This window comes from Natrix helvetica (assembly GCF_964273705.1).
Source record: "Natrix helvetica genome assembly, chromosome: 1".
Taxonomy (NCBI): Eukaryota; Metazoa; Chordata; class Lepidosauria; order Squamata; family Natricidae; genus Natrix; species Natrix helvetica.
The window spans coordinates 49306205-49328314 of record NC_138548.1 but is presented as its reverse complement, the minus strand read 5'-3'; positions in this window follow the sequence as shown (position 1 = coordinate 49328314).

Below are 22110 nucleotides of genomic sequence, written 5' to 3'. Positions count from 1 at the left end.
GGGGGCGTCCAACTAGCCCCCATGGAACAGGTGCGCAATTTGGGCGTCCTCCTGGATGCCCGGCTGTCCATGGATAACCATGTAACAGCCGTGGCAAGGGGGGCGTTCCATCAGGTTCGCCTGATGCGCCAATTGCGCCCCTTATTGGACCGGGATGCCCTACGCACAGTCACCCATGCGCTAGTGACGTCTCGCCTGGATTACTGCAATGCTCTCTACATGGGGCTTCCCTTGAGATGCACTCGGAGACTACAGTTGGTCCAGAACGCGGCCGCGCGGGTGATTATGGGGAGGACTAGATACTCCCCTGTAACACCTCTCCTGCGCGAGCTGCACTGGCTTCCTGTGGTCTACCGAGTGCGTTTCAAGGTTTTGATTATGATCTTTAAAGCGCTCCATGGCACAGGGCCTAGTTATATGCAGGATCGCATCCTGCCTCACACATCCCTACGACCAATTCGCTCACACAGAGAGGGACTTCTCCGGGTGCCGTCCGCCAAACAGTGCCGGGGGGCGACACCCAGGAGCAGAGCCTTCTCTGTGGTGGGCCCAGCCCTGTGGAATGACCTCCCCCGTGACATCAGGATTACTTCCGATCTCCGCTCCTTCCGTGTACAGCTGAAGACCCACCTCTTTCAATTATCTGGCCTGGCTCAATCGTAATTATTCTTATTCCTCCTAACTGGTTTTAAATTGTATTTTAAACGTTAAATTTTAATTCTATATGGGGTTTTTATAATTGGGGTATCTTAATGCGGGTTTTTTAACTGTCTATATGATGTAAATTGTCTACCTCCTCCGAGTTCGAGTCCGTGTTTGTGTATCTGTATGTATGTTCTGTATGTACGCCTATGTGTTTTTATATATTTTCTGTGTTTTATATGCCCCATTGTACGCCGCCCCGAGTCCTACTTGGAAAGGGAGCGGCTAATAAATTCAAACTTATTATTATTATTATTAAGCTCAGAGCAGGAGGCGCATACACATGTGTGGTGGAGCTGAGCTGGGATGACAGCTCGTGTGCTCACAGAGAAGGCTCTGTGTGCCACCTGTGCCACGTGTGCCATAGGTTTGCCATCATGGCTTTATATCATCTGTTTCTTGGAGAAGATTTTTATTTATTTAAAAATGATAGTTTTCATGTGTAACACTTTTCATTTTCTACAGAAAAAAATGAAGTATATATTTAGTTTTGAAAATATTATAAGAATGTAGTAGGAAGAGTCCTATTAAATTAAACCAAAGTCGTTCTAATCCAGCATTTTGTTCATCAAAGTGGTTAGCCAAATTTCTCCAAGCAGCACATAAGTACAAGATGGGGACATATCATTCTTCCCTCATTGTTCTCCTGGAATTAATATCTGGAAGCATGCTACTCATAGCCAAAAGATAATATTGACTTTTAAGGCTAATAACTTTTAATAGACAAATCCTCCTTGACAAAAAAAAAAAAACCACACTTCTATCAATCAATTTCAACTTTACAAGATCTTTTTTTTTCCATGAGAAGTTGGAATTGATTGATGGAACTTTTTTTAGTCCCACAAACTTTTCTTTCTCTGCACACAATATTGGGAAACATGACGGAGAAACGGAACAGACCTGGAAATCAGGAAGGCAAAGAAATGCTTGGGGGAAGTGAGGGCATCTGGGTGCCAGGTACTAAAACAGGCCCACCCCTTCCCAGCAGTTGCCCAGGCCCACCAGGGCAGCCGGCATGGGTACTGCAGGCAGGATACCCACTTGCTTCAGCAGCCACCCCAACCCTCTGGTGCTCTGCTGGCACTTTGGCCCTGGGTTGCCACATTATGCGCAGGCTCTGCCCTGTCACCTGCTGTAAAGTAAGACAGTTTTCATCTGAGTGATGTCATCAAAGGTTTCCGTTGCTCCTCTCTTGGACTTTTGGGAAGGGTTTTTTCCCCCTGCTTGGAAGGAAGTTGGACACAGATTTTTCAGAACACGTCTAACTGGTTTCTGAACTCAGCAAAAAAATAGTTAGCAGTTCTAGTGAACTGGAGAACCTGCTGAATCCCACAACTGTTGCTTTGTATTTATACTTCGTTTAGAACATTTAGGACATAGAACATTCAATCATAGGGCTGGTAGAGGCCTCAGAGGTCTTCTAGTCCAACCTCTGCTCAAGGAAGGAGACCTTATACCATCCTGATCTAATGATTGTCCTGTCTATTTTTGAAAACCTCCTGTGATGGCACACCCACAACTCCTGATGGCAAGCTATTCCATTAATTTATTGTTCTCACTGTTAGAAGATTTCTCCTTACTTCTAGGTTTGTTGCTCTTTAACAAGATTCCACTCATTATTTATTATCCCGCCCTCTGGTGCTTTGGAAAATATGTCAATCCCCTCTTCTCTGTGACAGCCCTTCTCAAGTACTGTCATGTCTCCCCTAATCTTTCTCTTCAATAGTCTAGACAAACGTGCCTCAACCATTCAACATACAATTTTGCTTCCAGACCCTTTATTATCTTTGTTGCTCTTCTCTGCACACTTTTTAGGATCTCAGCATCTTTTTTCTATCATGGTGACCAGAAATGTACACGGTATTCCAAGTGCACCCTTACTTGTAAAATAAAGAGGCATGATCACTTCTCACTAGCTTGATGTTATCCTTCTGTTGATGCAGCCAGAACTGCAGTGGCTTTTCTGACAGCTACAGCACATTGCTGGCTCATATTTAAGTGGTGGTCCATTAGGACACCTTGATCTTTCTCACAGTTACTACTGTTGAGGCAGGAACTACCTATTTTGTCCCTATGCTTTTGGTTTTTCCTGCCTAAGTGCAAGACCTTACTTTTCTCACCACTAAACTGCATCTTGTTGGATAGGGCCAATGCTCAAGTCTGCCCGTATTCTTCTGAATCTGTGTCAGAGTTTTTTGTTTGCAGCAGCACATCCAGTAAGCACACAAGTAAATGAACTTCAACAGGATTCAATTATATATAAGAAACTTCTTTATATACAATACCAAATAGCAGAATTGAGCATACAATATTAGGAACACAGAAGCAATATTTATAGAAGCAAGTCATTACAGAATAGAGAGATACAGTGGCCTACATTGTACAGAGGCTGAGCAAAGTTAAGAGGCCTAATCAACTCTTTTTTAAAAAAAGTTTTATTTGTTTTTACAAATATTTTGGGGAAAAGGGTACATAAGTATGGAGAAAATTTTTGACAGCTACAACATACAGAAGGTGGTGCTTCCCCGGGATCTTACATTTCTCTCTTATTTTATATATATCAAAATATCATTATTACATATATATTAGCAGTTTAGGTTTACCTCAGATTCTTTAACATCTTCAATCATACTTTATATCACTTCTAACCATTTCATTGTATTAACAATTGCAATGTACTTTTAATTCATTTCTGTGACCTGAGTCTCATTGCTGCCTCCTCTCCCCTGTCTGTTGGCAGAGCCATGGCCCCTCCCCCTTTCATGTCTTGTGCACTGTCTCCTGTTCCATCTAGAAGAGTCTTGTGTTTTTCTATGAAGGCTTCTGCCTCCACCACTGTATTAATTCTCACTCTACCACCCTCCCAGAAAATCAACAAGCCTTCTGGAATTAGCCATCTAAACCAGATATTTTTTTCATACAATTTTTTAGTTAAAAAGAATTTCTTCCTCTTATCTCTTATTCTTTTGGGTATCTGTTTTAAAATGGTTATTTCTTTATCCTTATATCTTAAAGGTCCCCCCCCTTGAACCCCTAGAATCTCATCTCTTGTAGTCTTTCTAAAAAATTTAACATGAACTTCCCTTGGAACATTGTGTGTTCTAGCATATGCTGAATTAATTCTATATATCAAATCAATATCCCACCCTAGCTGTTGTTTATCTCTTTTAATATAGTCTGCTAACATTGTTATCATAGTCTCCCTTAAATCTTCACCCTCCGTTTCAGGTATATTTTGAAATCTAAGAAAGAAAGACATCCTTTCAAATTCCATTTTTTCTATGTAGTTTTCAATTCCAGCATTTTTTTTTGTAGTGCCTTCACCTCTTCTCCCATCCCCACAGCAACCTCCTCCAGAGCGTCAATTTTCTGTCTATTTTGTGAAGTCTGTTGTTGATTCTCTCTGAGTTGTTCCTTTAAGTCCGCACAACTGCTTTTTAATTTCGTCCTGTCCCTTTATAAGCGTCTGGAACATTTGATGGAACATTTCTTGAGATTGCTGTTCCCGCTCAGAAGCTTTAGGTTGTAAAAAAGAAGATAATTGTGTTTGTTGGGGGACAAGGCTTGAGACAGAAGATGTTGGAGCCAACGCTGGTTTGGGGGGGGGGCTTTCTTCGCAGGCATTGCGAAACTCAGAGAAAGTCATAAGTCTAGACAAGAAAAATGGCGTCTGTAGAACTGCACCATCAGGCGAGATCCACAGGCAGGCAAAGTCCAATGTGGGATATTAGTCTTTCAATACAGCTCCCCACCAGTTGAAGTCAATTTTTCCCAATCCAAGGAAGGTTATACAAAGAGATGCCTCTAGAGTTCACTGCGGTATAGTAATTCCAACCCAGAAGATTTTTCAAAAGCGACAGTTCATTTGTAACAGCAGTAGAAAAGGGGGAATAAACGCCATTTTGGCTCAGCCCTCCCAGGGGATCGGAGAGCAACTATTCAAAAAGTTTCCATTCATAGTTTATAAGGTCAGCTCACATTCTTTCTTTCGCAATTGTTCTAAAGAGTCATTATCCCATTGCTTGAAAGAAGTGAATATCAAAAGAGTTTTTTTTTCCAATTCTCCCTCTCTCCTCCAAGAGTGAGATCGTGTAAAGCCGCTTTTCCGAGAGGGGGGGGACCCCCCTCTCCAATCTTAACATTTTACCAAGATCGAAGAGTCTTAGGAAAGCTGCTAATCCTTATTTACTTATTTGTTCAGAAAAGCAAGAAAAAAATCCCGGGGGAACTCCCCCCTCACCGCACTTCAGCTGTTGCCTTCACATAGAACGTTTCTTCTGATCTCCTCAGGACGAAAGCGCGCGTGGCATTGTGCACCCCCTATGCCTCCCGGCACCTAGGGCAATACTGGCAGCCCCCCTGCGGCTGCCGCCACTCCAGGGGGCTCCAGCAAGCCGCCCCCTCAGCAGGACGCCACTACAAGGCACCCTGTGCCCCCCTGAGTCAGGGGGAGCCCACCAGGATGGCCTCAGAAACCAGAAGTAGAATCCAGGCCTAATCAACTCTTATATACAGTTCAGCAAGTGTAAGCCATGCCCAGATTCCAAACTATCTCTTATAGTGAAACAAACAAATACTATGTTTCACCATTCAAACAGCCCCCATTGGCTGACCTGTTACCATGTCTATACCAGTCTATGAACATAATCTGACAATCTGAAGTCTTATCTTCCCATGAGTTAGCTATTCCCCTCAGCTTGGTATCATCTGAAAATTAATTTGGTTCCCCTTCAATTCCCTCATCTATATCATTTATGAAGATGTTGAAGAACCCTGGGCCCAAGACAGAACTTGTTCTACTACATGCTTCCCCCAATGTAGATGTAGTTCCATTAAGGATTACATGCTGGGTGTATTTTATGAATAGCTAAATGTGCTAAATATCACTTAACACATTTTCCAAGACAAAGGAAAGTGTAACCAAACTCCTGGAAACAGTAAAATACAGCTGTTAACACTGAAGTAAATAGTACAATAAATAGCCAAAATGGATATGCATAAAGATTCCCAGAGGATATACTTTTTCAGCAGAATAACTTCTTCTTAAGGGATCTTGATTTTATTTCATTTCTTAATTTAGAAGTTTCCATTTAGAATTTCACTTTTTTTTTTATGCTAATACTAAATCATGCTGCTTTGTCAGTCTTTTCCTGGATGGCACCAATATTTTATTTCTTCTTTTAATGTTTATATCAACTGCAGATGTGCCCAGAATAAAACTTAAGCTAAAGGTGTGCGCACATGCCCTTCTCTCCATGGGAACAATCATGTTTCCTCAACAGAGATTCACTGGAGATTTCTGTACTCCCATCTCATCTTCAACTTGCCTTCTGCTGAGTGCTCCACAGCAGGATGTTCTTTGTAGCATTTGCTGGCCTAGCAGAAGCCTTGATTTGATATAGGATGTTCATATCTTGGCTCTTAAATTGAGTCAGTTTCTCATTCCTATGGCATTTCCATGTGGGGTGTTTATTTACTTATTTGTGTAAAGGGTTTGTATGACAACCTTTCTTAGAGCACAACTCTGGGTAGCTCACAATCACAATAACATTGCAAAAACTATTTAACCATAAAAGCAAAACCTAAAAACTCTGTGCCTCAATCATACTCCCAGGATGTCCCAACAACTATCTGTGGACTCTACCCAGGTGCCTGGGTGGAAGAGCCAAGTCTTTGGTGCAACTCGTACATTAGCACTGCACTCCAGCATTCTCAAACATTTATCTGAGTTGGGCAGTTGAACCAAATTCTGGCTCTTGCTTATCCACTGTCATGCAGGGTGGGGGGTGGGGGTGGGATCTGCAACTTTCCTATTAGTTCCAATTCAGTCTGTTGGAATAAAATTTGCTCATGGAATTTCTTTCAGAGGAAAAGTTTTGAAAATTTCATGATTGGAATGAAATGGCCAAGAGGTATATTTTGTTAGGTTTCTCCTCCCTCCTCGCCACTTCCATATTCTCATCTTTCCAGCTGTTTCCCTTCATCCCATACTTTCTTTAAATCCATACTTCCATTAAATGGAAATGCCAGGAGAATAATCCGTCTATTGGCTTCTTTTCAGTAGCTATACTACCATAGCCATTAACAAGAGCCTCCCCTGAGAAATTTCTTCTGTTCATTAAGATATTTAGGGCAATTACTCTTTGGACAAATTTGTGATCGGCTTTAGAATTAATAGAACACACTTGCCAGTTTTTCCTCTTAATTCAGCTCTGTTCCTGAATGGGGAGTGTACACATATCATTAATCCTGTATCTCAAAATTTGCACCCATTTCTTGTCTGTGTATGGCTGTAGTACACTCAACTATAAAATCATTCTGTGGGGATATTACTGATGGGAGAGAAAGGAAGAACAAAAGAGAACAAGACAAACAGCAAATATAACTACTTGTTGGTAGTGTTTTATGGGACCTTGGTAATTGGGAGAACAACATCTAATTAGCTTCATACCCTTATGGGGAAATACAGCTTCTTCCAGCATTAAAAATTTTGATTTTCTTCTGCAAGAGCAAAATATTTCAGAGAACCATTTAGAGAAATTAGCAGCAACAAGCTTTTACTCACATAAACATTATGCTCAGTTACCTGTAGCTTTTTCTGACAAGTATATATCGAGATAACATATGGAGACATCACATCTGGTACTGAGGCAACAAGTTGGCTTTGTGAGATAGTGTCAATGGAGTTAATTGGTTGTTTATACATTAGTGATTCATACATAGCATCTACGCAAAGGAAGGAGATGGCTGGGTAGTTTTACATATTCAAAGTAAAAGAGATTTTAGCTTCAGTTATCCAAGTGTTTCATTACTAATAGGCCCCTTCTATTAGACTACCACTGAAGTTAATGGTGGGATACAGAGGATGGTGTTTGATGGATGAGATTACCTCTGCTGGGCTTACTAATTAAGGTTCTTTTGACTTCACTTCTTTGGAAATTGGATATGCTTACATGGATAACTTTTATCATGTGCTGACTTTCCCATTATATTCTGCATGCAGTGTTTACTCAATTTAATTGTGGTCCAAATGTTATTGAGTACATGCTGAATATATTAAAAGAAGATACCACCTCTTCTATCATTAGCCTTTTAGCTTACTTAGGAGCACAGACTTGTTGCACGTAAAAGCCCAGTTCACTCTTTTCCAGCCAGGAAGATGAGGTCGGAGCAACAAGCAGAATGAGAGGGCAGGTTCATGGGAAAGGACGTCCTTTATTTTGGAAACCAGAGGCTTCAGTGACCTCAAGGCTGTGATCCATGTCAGCTGGCAAAATGGCCTGGTAAATACAATGATTTTATACGTTCCTGGACTTTTGTAATTGAAATGCCAGGGTGGTGGTACCTGATTGATGTTTTAATTGGGGGTGGGGTTTTTTTGGTGTTATAATTGTTCCTATCTGGTCCCTCTAGTGGTGATCGGGATCAAGGCTATCCATGGGGAAAGGTGGGGAATGTAGATCCTGTGTGGCTTTTGTTTTTCTTAGCTTAATCTTGTCGGTTTCTGCCTGACTAACCTCAAACGTGGAAACTGCACTTGTTACAATTGCAATGGCTTTGTTTCCATGGACGGAATTTTGCTTAAGGCTACCAGCTGGGAGGCAGTGATCATCTAATTTCTAAGTCTGGCTTTTTCTTCACCTTTTTTTCTGGGGTCGAGACAATGGGGGAGGCTTATAATTCTTTCTAGACCTGTGATGGCGAACCTATGGCATGCGTGCCAGAGGTGGCACACAGAGCCCTCTCTGCTGGCACGCTCACCGTCACTCCAGGTCAGATCTCCATGGCATTTCTTTTGTGAGCTTCCCTGCAAATGATGAAACAGAAGCTCACGAAAGAAAAAGATCTTACCTCTTGCTGCACTACCAGTATTGGGATGCTCTGCCTCCCGCCGGCCAGCTGGTCTTCGAGTCTCTGCTGTACACGCACGCATGTCCACACACATGTCCATGCATGCGTACATTCACAAATGTCTGTGCATGTGCATGCAAATGTCCATGCATCAGTGGTGGATTAAAAAAATTTAGAACTTATTCTGTAGGTGTAGCCTGTTTTATGGGAGTGGCTTTGCGGTCATGTGGGAGGGTCATGTGATGGGGTAGGAGTGGCCAACTTGGAAAATGTGGTGAAACTCACTTAATGATGTTCTTGCTCAGTAACCAAAATTTTGGGCACAATTGTGGTCATAAGTTCTCTTTCTTTCTCTTTCTTTCTTTCTTTCTTTCTTTCTCTTTTTCTTTCTTTCTCTCTCTTTGTCTCTCTCTCTTTTTTTATCTCCCTCTCCCTCCATTCCTTCCTTCCTTTCTTGTGTGAATATCTCCCACTTTCTTTCTTTCTTTCTTTCTTTCTTTCTTTCTTTCTTTCTTTCTTTCTTTCTTTCTCCCTTCCCTTCCTCCTTCCATTTTCTTTCTTTCTTTTTTTCTTTCTAAATCACTCTAAGGTTTGATGAAACCAGTCACAAGTTTAGGGTGAATTAAGTCTTTCTCCAAAACTTAAACCAGGATTCCAACAAAAACCTGTAGGTCAGCATCAAACTCAGGTTTTGACTTTTACCCAGAGCCCACCCCACCAGCTCCAAAAGTTTGGGACAGACCAGGTCTCTCCAGCCGTCTCTCAACAGAGGGAGAGCAATAAGACACCACCTATGTCTAGTCTACAATGCACCCCTTGTAGGTGAACAACCTGATAACTAAAGATGCAATCCTTCCATTCCCCCCCCCCGGTCCCCCTCCCAAAAATCTTTCCCCTATCATCCAGCCTCAACCAGTACCTATCCTTCCTCCTCACCTCACACACACACACACACACACACACAAACAAACACCCCGCCATCACAACTGATTAAGTTTCTTGAATGAGAAGTGAAACGTTTTGTTGTTCTTCCTCAAGGAAAAAAACAATCCAGTTGCTTTTTGGAAAAAGCACCTTTGAGACATAAAGGGGACATGTGTGCGAGTCATTCCTGACTCATTCTTTTCTCCTAAAAGGGTCCTGGGCTGGGCAAACACAACTGGGTGAGAAAGGCCACCCGATGTAAGGGTGTTCAAGGGGGCAACCTGGCAGCGCCAGAGGTGGAGATGGCTGGGAAAGGGAGTGCTGGAGAGGAGCTCTCATGGGACGAAGAGCTTCCCACTACTACAGCCACAGTCTACCTGCAGCCATGAATGCCTGCAAGCAGCAGCTTCAGGCACCTGCTCGTGGCTGACAGTTCCATTTGGGAGTGGCAGCAGCAGGTGCAGCACGGGATGCCCCAGAGCCCAGGCAATTTTGGAACCTTCACAGGGCCAGGAGAGGCTAGAAAACAAGCCTGTTGCCATTTCTGAGTGCCGCATCTTCACTCCGCAAGCCACAGACGCACTTGTTGCAAAGCTGTCCTGTGCTCCAGCCTGGCCAGGGAAGAAAGGCGCACTTCACCAAGCCTCCCCAAGATGTGCCGCCTTGGTTGTGCCAATGCAACCCTCCACCCACCTGCCGAGTGGTGGCTGGGTGGGCTCTGGGTGGGCTCTGCTGCCCCGGCCAGGTGGCGCCCACCGCTCACCTTGAAGGCAACATTGTGGAAATCGCCGCTGCTGCTGAGGGAGGGCTGGCTGGGCAGCAGCACCCCCATTGGCAGCCCACTCCTGGGCCATGCCTGCACTCCGCTCGCTGAGGCAGGTGGGTGGAGGTGGCAGGGGCACATTGCTCGGCGTCGGGCTGGGCGAAGGTGGGTGCGGCACTGCCACCCTTGCCCTTGGAGCTCTTACGGCAGGACATGCTGGCTGGTGCTGCTTCAGGGTACCTCAGCTGCTGGCTCCTCGGTGCACAGTCCATTTCCCCACATCTAAAAGCAACCACACAGGTTTTCAAGATCGTCTGCAGAAGCATTTTTAAAAAAGAAAACCCTGAAAAGGTCACAAGATCTGGAGAGATGGGTGGACGGTCTTTTGGGGGGCACTCCCCAGAACCAGGTTGCCCAGCCAGCACCCTGAAAAGGTCCTTGTGGGGCTCTGGTGGCTACAAAGCACGTCACGAGGGGCAGAAGTCCCCAAACCCAGTGGGGAGCCTAAACAAAGGAGGCGGAGAGCTGGGCGAAGGAAGGGGAAAACTACTGCTACTGCTGGAGCTGTATTTCCCCACTGGATTCAGGGACTTCTGCCCCTTGTGCCATGCTTTACAGCTGCCAGCCCTACACGGCCCTCTAGCAGCCCTCGCTAGGGTTTCCACCTTCCTCCACTCAGCTCTCTGCCTCCTCCTTTGCTTACGCTTCCCGCTGGCTCTGAGTCTGCAGCCCCCAGGGATGGGGGGAATGTTGCCCATCTGTCCCCTCTCAAAGCAACATCACAAGTTTTCAAGATTGTCTGGAGAGGATTTTTTTTTAAAGAAACCCCCCCAAAAGCTGCAAGATCTGTAGAGATGGGCAGTTGATATTGGGGGGGTGGATCCCCAGAACCAGGTTTCCCAGCACCCAAAAAGAAGTCTGTGCAGGGCTCCAGCATCTGCAAAGTACAGCAGGCAGGGCAGAAGTCCCCAACCCAGTGGGGCCACACAGTTCCAGCAGTAGCAGCACACCACCCTGATCAACCAACCTTATGGCACCCTATGCAGCCCACTCTGCATGGAGTCAAGTTGACAGTAGGCAGCCCTTACTAGGGTTTCCCCCTTCCTCCACCCAGCTCTCTGCCTCCTTTGCTTAGGCTCCCCGCTGGGTTCAGGGGCTTCTGCCCCTCATGCCATGCTTTGCAAGCATGGTGCAGACAGGCCGGGAGAGAGAGAGATTGAGCAGCGACCAGGCAGGCGGGGGCAGCGAGCAGGGGGTGGCAGATCAAGCAAGGGGAGGGAGCATTCCGGTACCGGGCCTCCTGAAGAAGGGGTACGGGAAGGCATGCTAAATTTCACCATCCAGTATGGCTGTACCGGCCCGTACCGACAGAAACCCACCCTTGCCATGCATGCACACATTTGTACACACATGCACAGTGGTGGGTTTCTGCCGGATCGCACCGGATCGCGTGATCCGGTTGGCCAATGAACCCGGAAGTAAGTTTCCTGCCCCACCCCTTTCACGGGACGGCACTTGCCTGCGCTCCACCAGCTCGGGCGTGACCGGAGAAGTTTCTCTTCTCAGAAATGTCTTCAGTGGAGCGGTGGCAGCCTGCGTCCCTTTCAGGAGCTCCACTGAGGAAGCTTCTCCAGTCACACCCAAGCTGGTTCACGCTGCAGAGACGAAATGCCAGCCTTCGGGTTGCAAACCCCACCTGCCTCCCCTTCGCGCCTCTTGCAGCTGCCAGCTGCTCAGGAAAGGCGGGAGGCTTCAGCTGGTCAACTTGTGTAAGACAAGACAGACAAGCTGGTGGGCACATGACTCTGCCCAGGACAACGTAGAAGGTGCAGAATCAGCTCTGTCTGAAGGCGAGAAGGCTCGGAGCTACCACCACCCCTGCTTGCCCACCAGCCGAAGCCTCCCGGGAGGTTTTGGTTGATGGGTGCGCGGGGGGAGGTCCAAGCTTTTTGCCTTCAGGCAGAGCTGATTCCGCGCCTTCTACGTTTTCTTCGGCAGAGTCACGCGCCCACCCGCCTGCCTGTCTTATCTTACACAAGTTGGCCGAAGCGGCTTCTCTCTCCTCCTCCTGCCAGCCGAAGGAAAAGCCCCGGGGAGACGGGCTCTGCGCACTGCTCTGCCGGGCTGCCGCTGCCACAGCTGATCCTCTGCTAACCCCTAAAGAAGAGGATCCACCACCGCTTCTTCTTTAGGGGTCAGCGGAGGATCGGCTGCGACAGCCCTGCAGAACAGCGCGCGGAGTCCGTCTCTCTCCTCCTCCTACCAGCCGAAGGAAAAGCCATGGGGAGACGGGCTCTGCGCGCTGCTCTGCCAGGCTGCCGCTGCCACAGCCGATCCTCTGCTAACCCCTAAAGAAGAGGATCCACCACCACTTCTTCTTTAGGGGTCAGCGGAGGATCGGCTGCGACAGCCCTGCAGAGCAGCGTGCGGAGTCCGTCTCTCTCCTCCTCCTACCAGTCGAAGGAAAAGCCCCGGGGAGACGGGCTCTGCGTGCTGCTCTGCCGGGCTGCAGCGCGCGGAGCCCGTCTCCCCGGGGCTTTTCCTTCGGCTGCAGGAGGAGGAGAGAGAAGCCACTTCGGCCACTCTCTTCCAGACGCCCAGCTGGGACCGAAAAAGTGCCCTTTTGACCAAGAAGGGATCAGCTGTGAATGTGGAACTGCGGGGTCTTTTCAAGTGTGTAAGCTGAGCAGAAGGAACATCCGTTCCTCAAACCCGCACAGCGCTACTCCCACCTCCCCATTGTCCGAGTTGCAGCAAGTGAAGTGCCACGGGTGGCAGGCAAAACGAGGCTTCTTTGCCAGCCTCCCAGCTGGCAAAACAGAAATTTTCGCCAACTGGAAGGTATGTGTGTGTGAGGGCGGGGGAGAGTGAGAAAGAAAGAGTAAGAGAGAAAGGAAGGAAGGGAGAGAGAGAGAAAGAGAGAGAGAGACAAAGATAGAAAGAGAAAGAGAGAAAGACAGAGAAAGAAGGAAAGAGAAAGAAAGAACGTTGGAGAGAGAGACACAAGAAGGATGGAGGGAAGGAAAGGAGGAGGGAGGAAATAAGTGGGGGAGAGAGACAAGAAAGAAAGAAAGAAAGAAAGAAAGAAAGAAAGAAAGAAAGAAAGAAAGAAAGAAAGAAAGAAAGAAAGAAGACAGAAGAAGAGAAAGGAAAGAAAGAAAGAAAGAGGGAAAGAGAGGCACAAGAAGGAATGAAGAAAGAAAGTAAGTGGGGGAGAGAGAGACAAGAAAGAAAGAAGAAGGAAGAAAGAAAGAAAGGAAGAGGGAGAGAGACACACAAGAAAGGAAGGAAGGAAAGAAAGGAAGGAAGGAAAGAAAGAAAGAGGGAGAGAGAGACACAAGAAAGAAAGGAAGAAGGAAGGAAGAAAGAAAAAGAAAGAAAGAAAAAGGAAGAGAACTTATGATCACAATTGAGCCCAAAATTTTGGTTCCTAAGCAAGAGCATTGTTAAATGAGTTTCACCACATTTACAAGTTGGTCACTCCCACCCGGTCACATGACTGCTAAGCCACGCCCACAAAATAGGCCACACCTATGGAATAGGTTCCAAAAAAAATTGAAACCCACCACTGCACATGCACCTTTCAGTTTGGGCATGCATACGCACACTGTTTGTCCACTTGGTGTCTAAAAGATTCACCATCACTGTTCTAGACCATGTACATACTAATTGTGCTTTAGAACATACAGTAGGTGTGATATTCCAAAAAAAAAAAAACACCTCTTAGGACCATAAGCTAGTAGAAAAGAAAAGAAGTCAACAGTAACCAGTCCTCTGTTGCAGGCAAGAAGACTCAATGGATGAGCTCAATATAACCAGCTCTTCCTGAACTCAACTGTAAACAATTTTTACCTTATATGTATTTTGAATCTCACCAAACTGAGTTTATTCCAAATCTAATCTAAAACATCCCATTTAGAAGCCTTAAAGGGGCTTTTAATAAATCATAAATGGTGTTCTTTTTCTAAGTCCAATTGAAATATCATTATTTTGCTCTTACAGAAATGAATCATGACAGATTGTTATGGATATCTGCAGGGATTTGGGGGGAGGGCAGGGGAAAGAGCTACAATGGGATATATGATTATAATATGCACGATTAGCATACAGTGTATGACTCACCTGACCATTTTTCTGGTATCAATGCTTTGTTCCATGAGAAGAAACACAGTAGAGAAGTTTCAAGGAAGTATTGTATATTATATGACATAATGCCATTTTTTTCTAAATTGGAAAACTTCCCACAATTTGTTAAGAATATTTTCATGTCAGATCATGGGTTCATCTCCAATATTGTCTACACTGAATGACAGCAACATTCTAGGAGTCTTTCTCTGGGTAATCTAGAAGGTCAGAGATTAAATTTAGGGCTTTTTAGACACACAACAGGGTTTCTACCGAAATTCAGCTTTTCTCTTTCTCATGGAAATGCTGCTGATGACTCTGTGGCGCAAAGCCATTAAATCTGTTACAAATAGCTTTTGCCGCTGGAATGGGAAGAAATGCACACGTTTATCCAGAGTTTGGAGCTCCCTTTATTTTCACTGCAGCTGCCATTCGGTTCATAAACTAATGTAAGACAACTTTAGTATTTGTATTGCATTAATTATAAGAGCCGTGATGGTGCAGTGGTGAGAATGCAGTACTGCAGGGCTAACTCACTGCTCACTCCAGGAGCTTGATTCTTACGGGCTCAAGGTTGACTGAGCCTTCCATCTTTCCGAGGTGGGTAAAAGGAGGACCCAGATTGTTAGGGGAAATAGACTGACTCTTTAAACTGCTTAGAGAGGGCTGTAAAGCACTGTAAAATGGTATATACATCTAAGTGCTATTGCTACGAAAGCTTTTCAAATTACATACTTTTGGAATTTAAGATTAGGAACTCCACAACTTGAGTTGCTTTTATGAATCTGCATAAAAAGGCCCTAGTAACACTGGAGGTTCTCTGACACTGGTTCCTAATTGTTGCAAGTTTGATATCATCTGCATGCAATGGCAAGTAAACGTAAACATGTTTAGAAACCTAATCGAGTTTGTTTTTTTGGATTGTTTCTAATTTTCTTTTAACTTTTGTAATATGTGTTTTTTAATGCTGTACGCCGCCCTGAGTCCTTTGGGAGAAGGGCGGCATAATAAATCCAATAAAACAAACAAACAAAACAAACAAAAGAATAATCATTTCCAGTGTTTTAAAATTAGACATGCTATTAATTAGAGTCTGTAACAGTTCATTGGCAAAAAAAGACTCAGGCATATCAACAATACAGATAGTCCTCAACTTATGACCACAATAGATCCTAAAATTTATGTTGCTAAGTGGGACAATTGTTCAGTGTGTTTTTCCCCATATTACAACTTCTCTTGCTACTGTTGTTAAGTGAATCACTGCAGTTGTTAAATTAGTCACATGTTTGTTAAGTGAATCTGGCTTCCACATTGACTTTGCTTGTCAGAAGGTCACAAAAAGGGATCACATGACCCAGGGACACTGAAGCATCATCAGTTGCCAAGAATCTGAACTTTGAACAAGTGACCTTGGGGATGGGGTCATATGTGTGAAAATTGGTCATAAGTCACTTTTTCAGTGTCCTTGTAACGTCAAACGGCCACCAAATGAACTGTTGTAAGTCAAGGACTACATGTATAAGGAAAGAGAATAGTATTTATTCAGTAACCTCTTATTGGAAGATACATAATTAATGAAAATAGATTTAAGAGGCAATATATATGTACTGTCAATCCCAGAATAAGAGAAAGGGAATATTGACTAAGAAAAATAAGCTTAATTTTTTTACTGTTTGAAATAAAATTAGACTAGAAGAAGGATATCTCATTTTACAGGAGAAAAAATATATTTTAATATCAGTTTATAAGCTAAATGGATCTCAGAAAGCTTTCTTTGGAAACTTATTTACCAAAATAGATTGTTTTAGAGATGCATTGATTGTAGTAGGAGACATGAATGGGGTAATGGATAGAAGTTTGGGTTCATCATGAACATTTTACCAATTACACACAGAGTGGCTTTAAAATAACATTATTGATATTTAGAAGCAGGAAAATGAGAATATGAGACATCAGAGATTTTATTTTGTACCTTACTGTTCATATTAAAGGGTAGGTCCTTTGGAAACAATGAAATCTGAAATAATAAATAGCAAATCTTATGTATTTTCACATCATGCTTCCATTACTGGCAGAATACAAAAAAGAATGAAACCTAAAATGTAAAATGCAAAAGAGATGGACTTTTGAGCCATTGAAAACTTCTGAAAGAGCTTCTGTGGGTATGGCAACTTATTTCAACCAATGGCAGGTAAGGACAGCAGGGACAAGTAACATCCCTTTTGCCCATGCTTTGTGTGTGAAAGAGGGGGGGGGAGGGAGGGAGGGAGAGATATCAGGAAATCTTTAGATCCAACTCCCTATTTTCTATAGTGAAAAGTTCCAAAATGTAATTCAAGAAAAACTTCAGAGTGATAATATTATAGGCCGATAGATATAACTGTTTTTATCACAGAATAGCTGAAGCTTCTAGTGCTGCATCTAAGAGCATAAATGTCATGCTAGTTTAAACCAGTAGTGGATTAAGATTAAGATGCTAATGATGGCATTTCACTGCTGTGGGAGGGTGACAGAGCTCCAGGAATAACTACTTAGTCCCATCGCTCATTTCTTACATTTTATTACAAATTTGCATCACTCTACTCTCGGTAGTTCCCCTTTTTCTTTTGTTGTCTGCTTTATCATCCCTTTAGAATATTTTATTTCACCATATTGGTTTCTATCCTCTGTTCTTCCCTTTAATGCCATTTTAATTTTTTTACATCCACCCATTACCCATTTTTCCTTCCTTTTGTAAGTTTGATTCTCTTTTTCTACCCACCAAAGTATAGCAGCTTGTGAACAAGAGTTTGTCTAACAGAAGACATTCCAACTTTAAGTCCAACTGTTTCAGTTAAACAGATCAGGCAACAAATGACAAGAGGTCTACTCTTGAAAGCCCAGTTCGACCTAAGTTTTATTTCAAAGCTACTGCAGAATGTGGCTGCATTTGGCTAGCTGTCACATAGATGGGGTCAAATTCAATCTGCTATCACAGAAGAGGGCAAGGAATTTTAAGGAGCAAAATAAAATTGCAGTGCAAATCCCATTGAAGGGTCTATGTGTGAGAGCCAATTAAAGGAGAAATTATAATCAAACTAAAAATAGTGATGAAAGATAAAAACAAGGAAAAAAATACCATGAAATAAACACAACCAGAAATAATTATTCAGAGAGGGTTATAAACCTTTATAAATATGCCAACAGAGCTTTATCTTACAGCTACAAATAACATATTTCTCTCTGCTTCCAGAACCCATTTTGCCATTCTTTTACTTGGGGCTGATAAACGAACCATCCTGCCTTAAATTCCACACTAGAATGGAGAGAAACAGTTTTCAACTGAGGGTAGGTTTTTTTAAAGACATTTGTACAGAATCTTATTTAATTTGCTAGAAATAATTGTTCACGTAAGGTAAAAGTAAAAGTTCCCCTCGCACATATCAGGGGTGAAATTCAGCAGGTTCTGGAGAACCGGTAGTGTAAATTTTGAGTAGTTCGGAAGACTGGCAAATACCTCCTCTGGCAGGCCTCAGGGTGGGGTGGGAATACAGATTTTGAAATATCCTTCCCCCAAGAGTGGTAGGGAATGGGGATTTTGCAGTATCCTTCCCCTGCCACGCCTACCAAACCACCCCCTCAGAACTGGTAGTAAAAAAAAATGAATTTCACTACTGGCACATATGTGCTAGTCATTCCTGACTCTAGGGGGCGGTGCTCATCTCCATTTCAAAGCTGAAGAGCCAGCGCTATCCAAAGAAGTCTCCATGGTCAGCATGACTAAATGCTGAAGGGGCATGGAATACTGTTACCTTCCCACTAAAGGTGGTTCCTACTTTTCTGCTTGCATTTTTACATGCTTTCGAACAGCCAGGTTGGCAGAAGCTGGGACAAGTAACGGGAATGCACTCCATTATGCGGCACTAGGGATTCGAACTGTCGACCTTTGTGATCAACAAGCTCAGCATCTTAGCTACTAAACCACCTGCATCCCATGTTGACGTATTTATCATTTAAAATGTCGTTTAATTCTATTTCTTTCTCATCATGTTTCTTCTGCTCAAACAATGTTTTACAGGTTTTATAGCACTTTGAAAATATCCATGTTATTGCTTTAAGGCTGTGCATTCCACAATTTGTGCAGCTGAATTGGAGAACGCTGATCCCTCTGTCCTCAGTAATGCCACTTCTGAATATTTTAATAACTAGAAAAGATAATGTGGTTATTTGTTTTGAGATTCATTTGTTAAATTGACAGGCTGTAAGCTGTTCAGGGTTTTAAAGGATAACACTATCACCTTGAACTGAGGCTGAAAAGCAATTGGCAGCAGCAGCAACTATGAGCGTGCGTGTGTGCCCATACTATATATAAAATACAGTTTCACTCCACTTAATAATTTTCTTTATAGGCAGCTGAACAATGCTGCAAAGAAACTATAGGGCTGCTGCTATTTATCTAAAAATATACCTATGGGGCTAAGAGACTTGTTGACAAATAAGGATGAAGTTAAAAGTCTGGCATTTTGCTTTGCAGAATGTCCAATTTATTATTATTGTGGTTGGTCGCACAGTGAATTAATTGTTTGAACTGGATTTGGCCATTTTATCTACCTACCGAGTCTTTGTTTACTTATTTTTTTATTATTTTTGTTTTTATTTCTTTGGGTTGTCAAGCATGTATGAGAAAACAAGTATAAGTATGAATATAACATATTAACATTTAAGTATAGGCAAGTATAAGTATATACATAAGAAATGAGTACAAATAAATGGGAACAGTAGGACAGGGATGGGAGGCACGCTGGTGCATTTATGCATGCCTCCTTACAGACCTCTTAGGAATGGGATGAGGTCCACAGTGGACAGTCTTAGGTTAAAATTATGGTGTTTGGGGATGTAACAACAGAGTCAGGTAGTGCATTCCAGGCATTGACCACTCTGTTGCTGAAGTCATATTGTTTGCAATCGAGTCTGGAGTGGTTTACTTTGAGTTTGTATCTATTGTTTGCCCATGTATTATTGCAGTTGAAGCTGAAGTAGTCATTGACAGGTAGAATGTTGTAGCAGACAATTTTGTATACTAAGCTTAAGTCAGACCATAGGTGGCATTGTTCTAGGTTGTCCAGGTCCAAACTTTCAAGCGTAGTAGCATAAGGGATTCTATTGTGAGCAGATGAGTTAAGTACTCTTCTCGTGAAATACCTTTGGACCTGCTCAATTGTATTAATGTCCAATATACAGCGAGGATTCTAGGTAGATGAGCTGTATTTGAGAATTGATCTTGCAAACACCAATTTTCTATCCCAAGCACCTGAGATAGGTAAATGCTGTTGTTTATTAATATTAAAGATATCGTCCCAGGATGTAAACTCCTCCAAGTAAAGCTGCCTCCTGCAATCGATGGACTGGATTTTGCCTTGATAACAGACTGGATTTTGCCTGGATAACAGACATTGCAGTACCTAGAGACAGCAGAATAATAATAATAAAAACTGGATGTCTATGAAGATTCTCAGTCATCCAGGTCATGGTTCTCCCAAAGGTGCTTTTTTCAAGAGGCAACTGGACTTTCTTGTTTTTCTTTGAAGACATTTTACTTCTTATCCAAGAAGCTTCTTCAGCTCTGACTGGTTGGTGGGGAATGGAAGGATTTATATTTCTTGCAGATAGCCTGTCATTTGCAATCCCTTAGTGTTCTCAACGACTCTCTAAAAGAATGCAATATTTAAATGTTGTGTCTTCCTTGTTCCATCATGGGCCCATGTGACAATGAAAGGCCAATTGAAAGCCATCCAGAATCCCTGTGGAGTCAAGTGGCAACAAGGCAAAGGAAAACAAACAAATTTAAGGGACATTGCTGCTTCTTCACAATAAGCAATGAAATGTTGGGATTCTTTTGAAAGTGTGATATTTGAAATAAACAGGAGCCATTGATCTAACATGGAAAAATTAACTTCAGAAGTGAGCAGAAAGATGTACCCTGACACAAGTGTGACAGTGAGTGAGGGATTAATAGAGTGCAATGTTGTGTTTTTCTGCCATCCATAAAAGGATACTGGCCCATTCTGGCAATGGGGCAACTGATAGTGCATATAAATGCAGAGATAGCCTGTCTACTACATCTTTGCACATAGGAATAGTTTGGCTAGCCTGGTCGTAAATTACCAAATCTTTAACTTTTAAAAGAAATTATTGGAGAAACAATTTATACATTAGTTGTACTTCAACACCTGCATTATAAGGAACCTGAATCAAAGCCTTTGTATTTTACCAGTACTGGGTACAGCCATACAATCACGTTAAAGTGTTTCCCACCAGTCCTTCAACTGGCATAAAAGTAGGCTGAAGTAAATCTGCCCTGATTTCATATCCTTATCCTTCTTATCTGCATCCTATTACATTACATAGCAACTGGGGCTTTTCTAAATGATTTAATACAGGACAATAAAGAAAAGAAACTGATAGTTTCTTTCTCATTAAATGTTCCCTGCCAGCTGTAAAGGAGCCACTTTCCCAAATATACGTAGGATGGGTTGGGGACAATGTAAGCAATTATTTGAATGCAATGTTTAGTCGCCTCTTAAATTGCCCAACTAACAGTTTGAGGACAGGACAACATTCTGAGCCAGTAACCAGTTGGTTTGGCTGTTTCTGCAGATGGGTTTAATGCTTTTCTGAAAGAATGCTAAATTTAATCTGTAAACACAGTGGCTGGCTTTACAACTGCATCAACTTACAATGGAAATTCCTATCCTAACTGTATTCATAAGTCAAAGACTGCCTGAAATGTTGCTCCTTCTTCATTTCTACTTTAGCCAAGGAGAGCTCTGAAGAAGTTAGGCTGAACTGCTACTCTCTCAATGAAGCATATAAGAGTTGTACCTTTATGTGCTCAGCATAAATGCAAAATAAATGGGATGGGATATTGCACAGCTTTAATTTGCTTGGGTCAATTTAAAATAACCCATAGGCTAGCCAACCAAATGTTGTGACAAAGCACCTCATGATTACAAATCTCATATTGTTGTTTTCCCCAGCATATACTATAGAATTCATCACCCTTAATTGCTTTAAGAATATAAATGCCAACTGGGAGGGATGTTCTGCTTATCACTAGGATTTTTAGCTAAAATGTATTCAACAAGATCTCCATCTCAGCTAATTTACAAGCCTGGGGATGGGGGGCAGGGGGAATATGAAACTGGCAGAAAAGATGCACACCATTTTTCCCCTTCCCAGATGTGAATAATTCTATGCAAAATGCTTTCTGGCTCATGTAGTTTTCTAATAAACCAGATGTCCTGTGAATAAGTCCTTGGGGCCTAATATGCTAATATTGATGGTTCCAATGATCACTGAACCTTGGTTTTCTCTAATAGTATCTACCTTCATTAGCTTCTATTATTTCTATATGAAATCAGATTTTAGCCATGAAATCAGATGTGCAGAATGCAGTGAATATCAAGAGTTTAATGGCCTGCCTTTCAATAAATTGAATTTAATATGGTTTTTTTTTAAATGTTACAATGACTCTTTCAAAATGCCAAAAGATAATGGGACCACAGTGATAGAACATTTCATGATTACTATAGCCATTGAAAACTAATGCACTGATTAATTAGTCCCTTGAAGCATACCCACTTAATCTCAGTGCATGCAGAGAACACCTTATCATTACTACCTCTTGAACCAGTACTTTGATTCAGAAGTAAGGGAAAAGCAGACTAGGAAAAGAAATAGCAGCACCATATAGTGAGTGGCTGAAA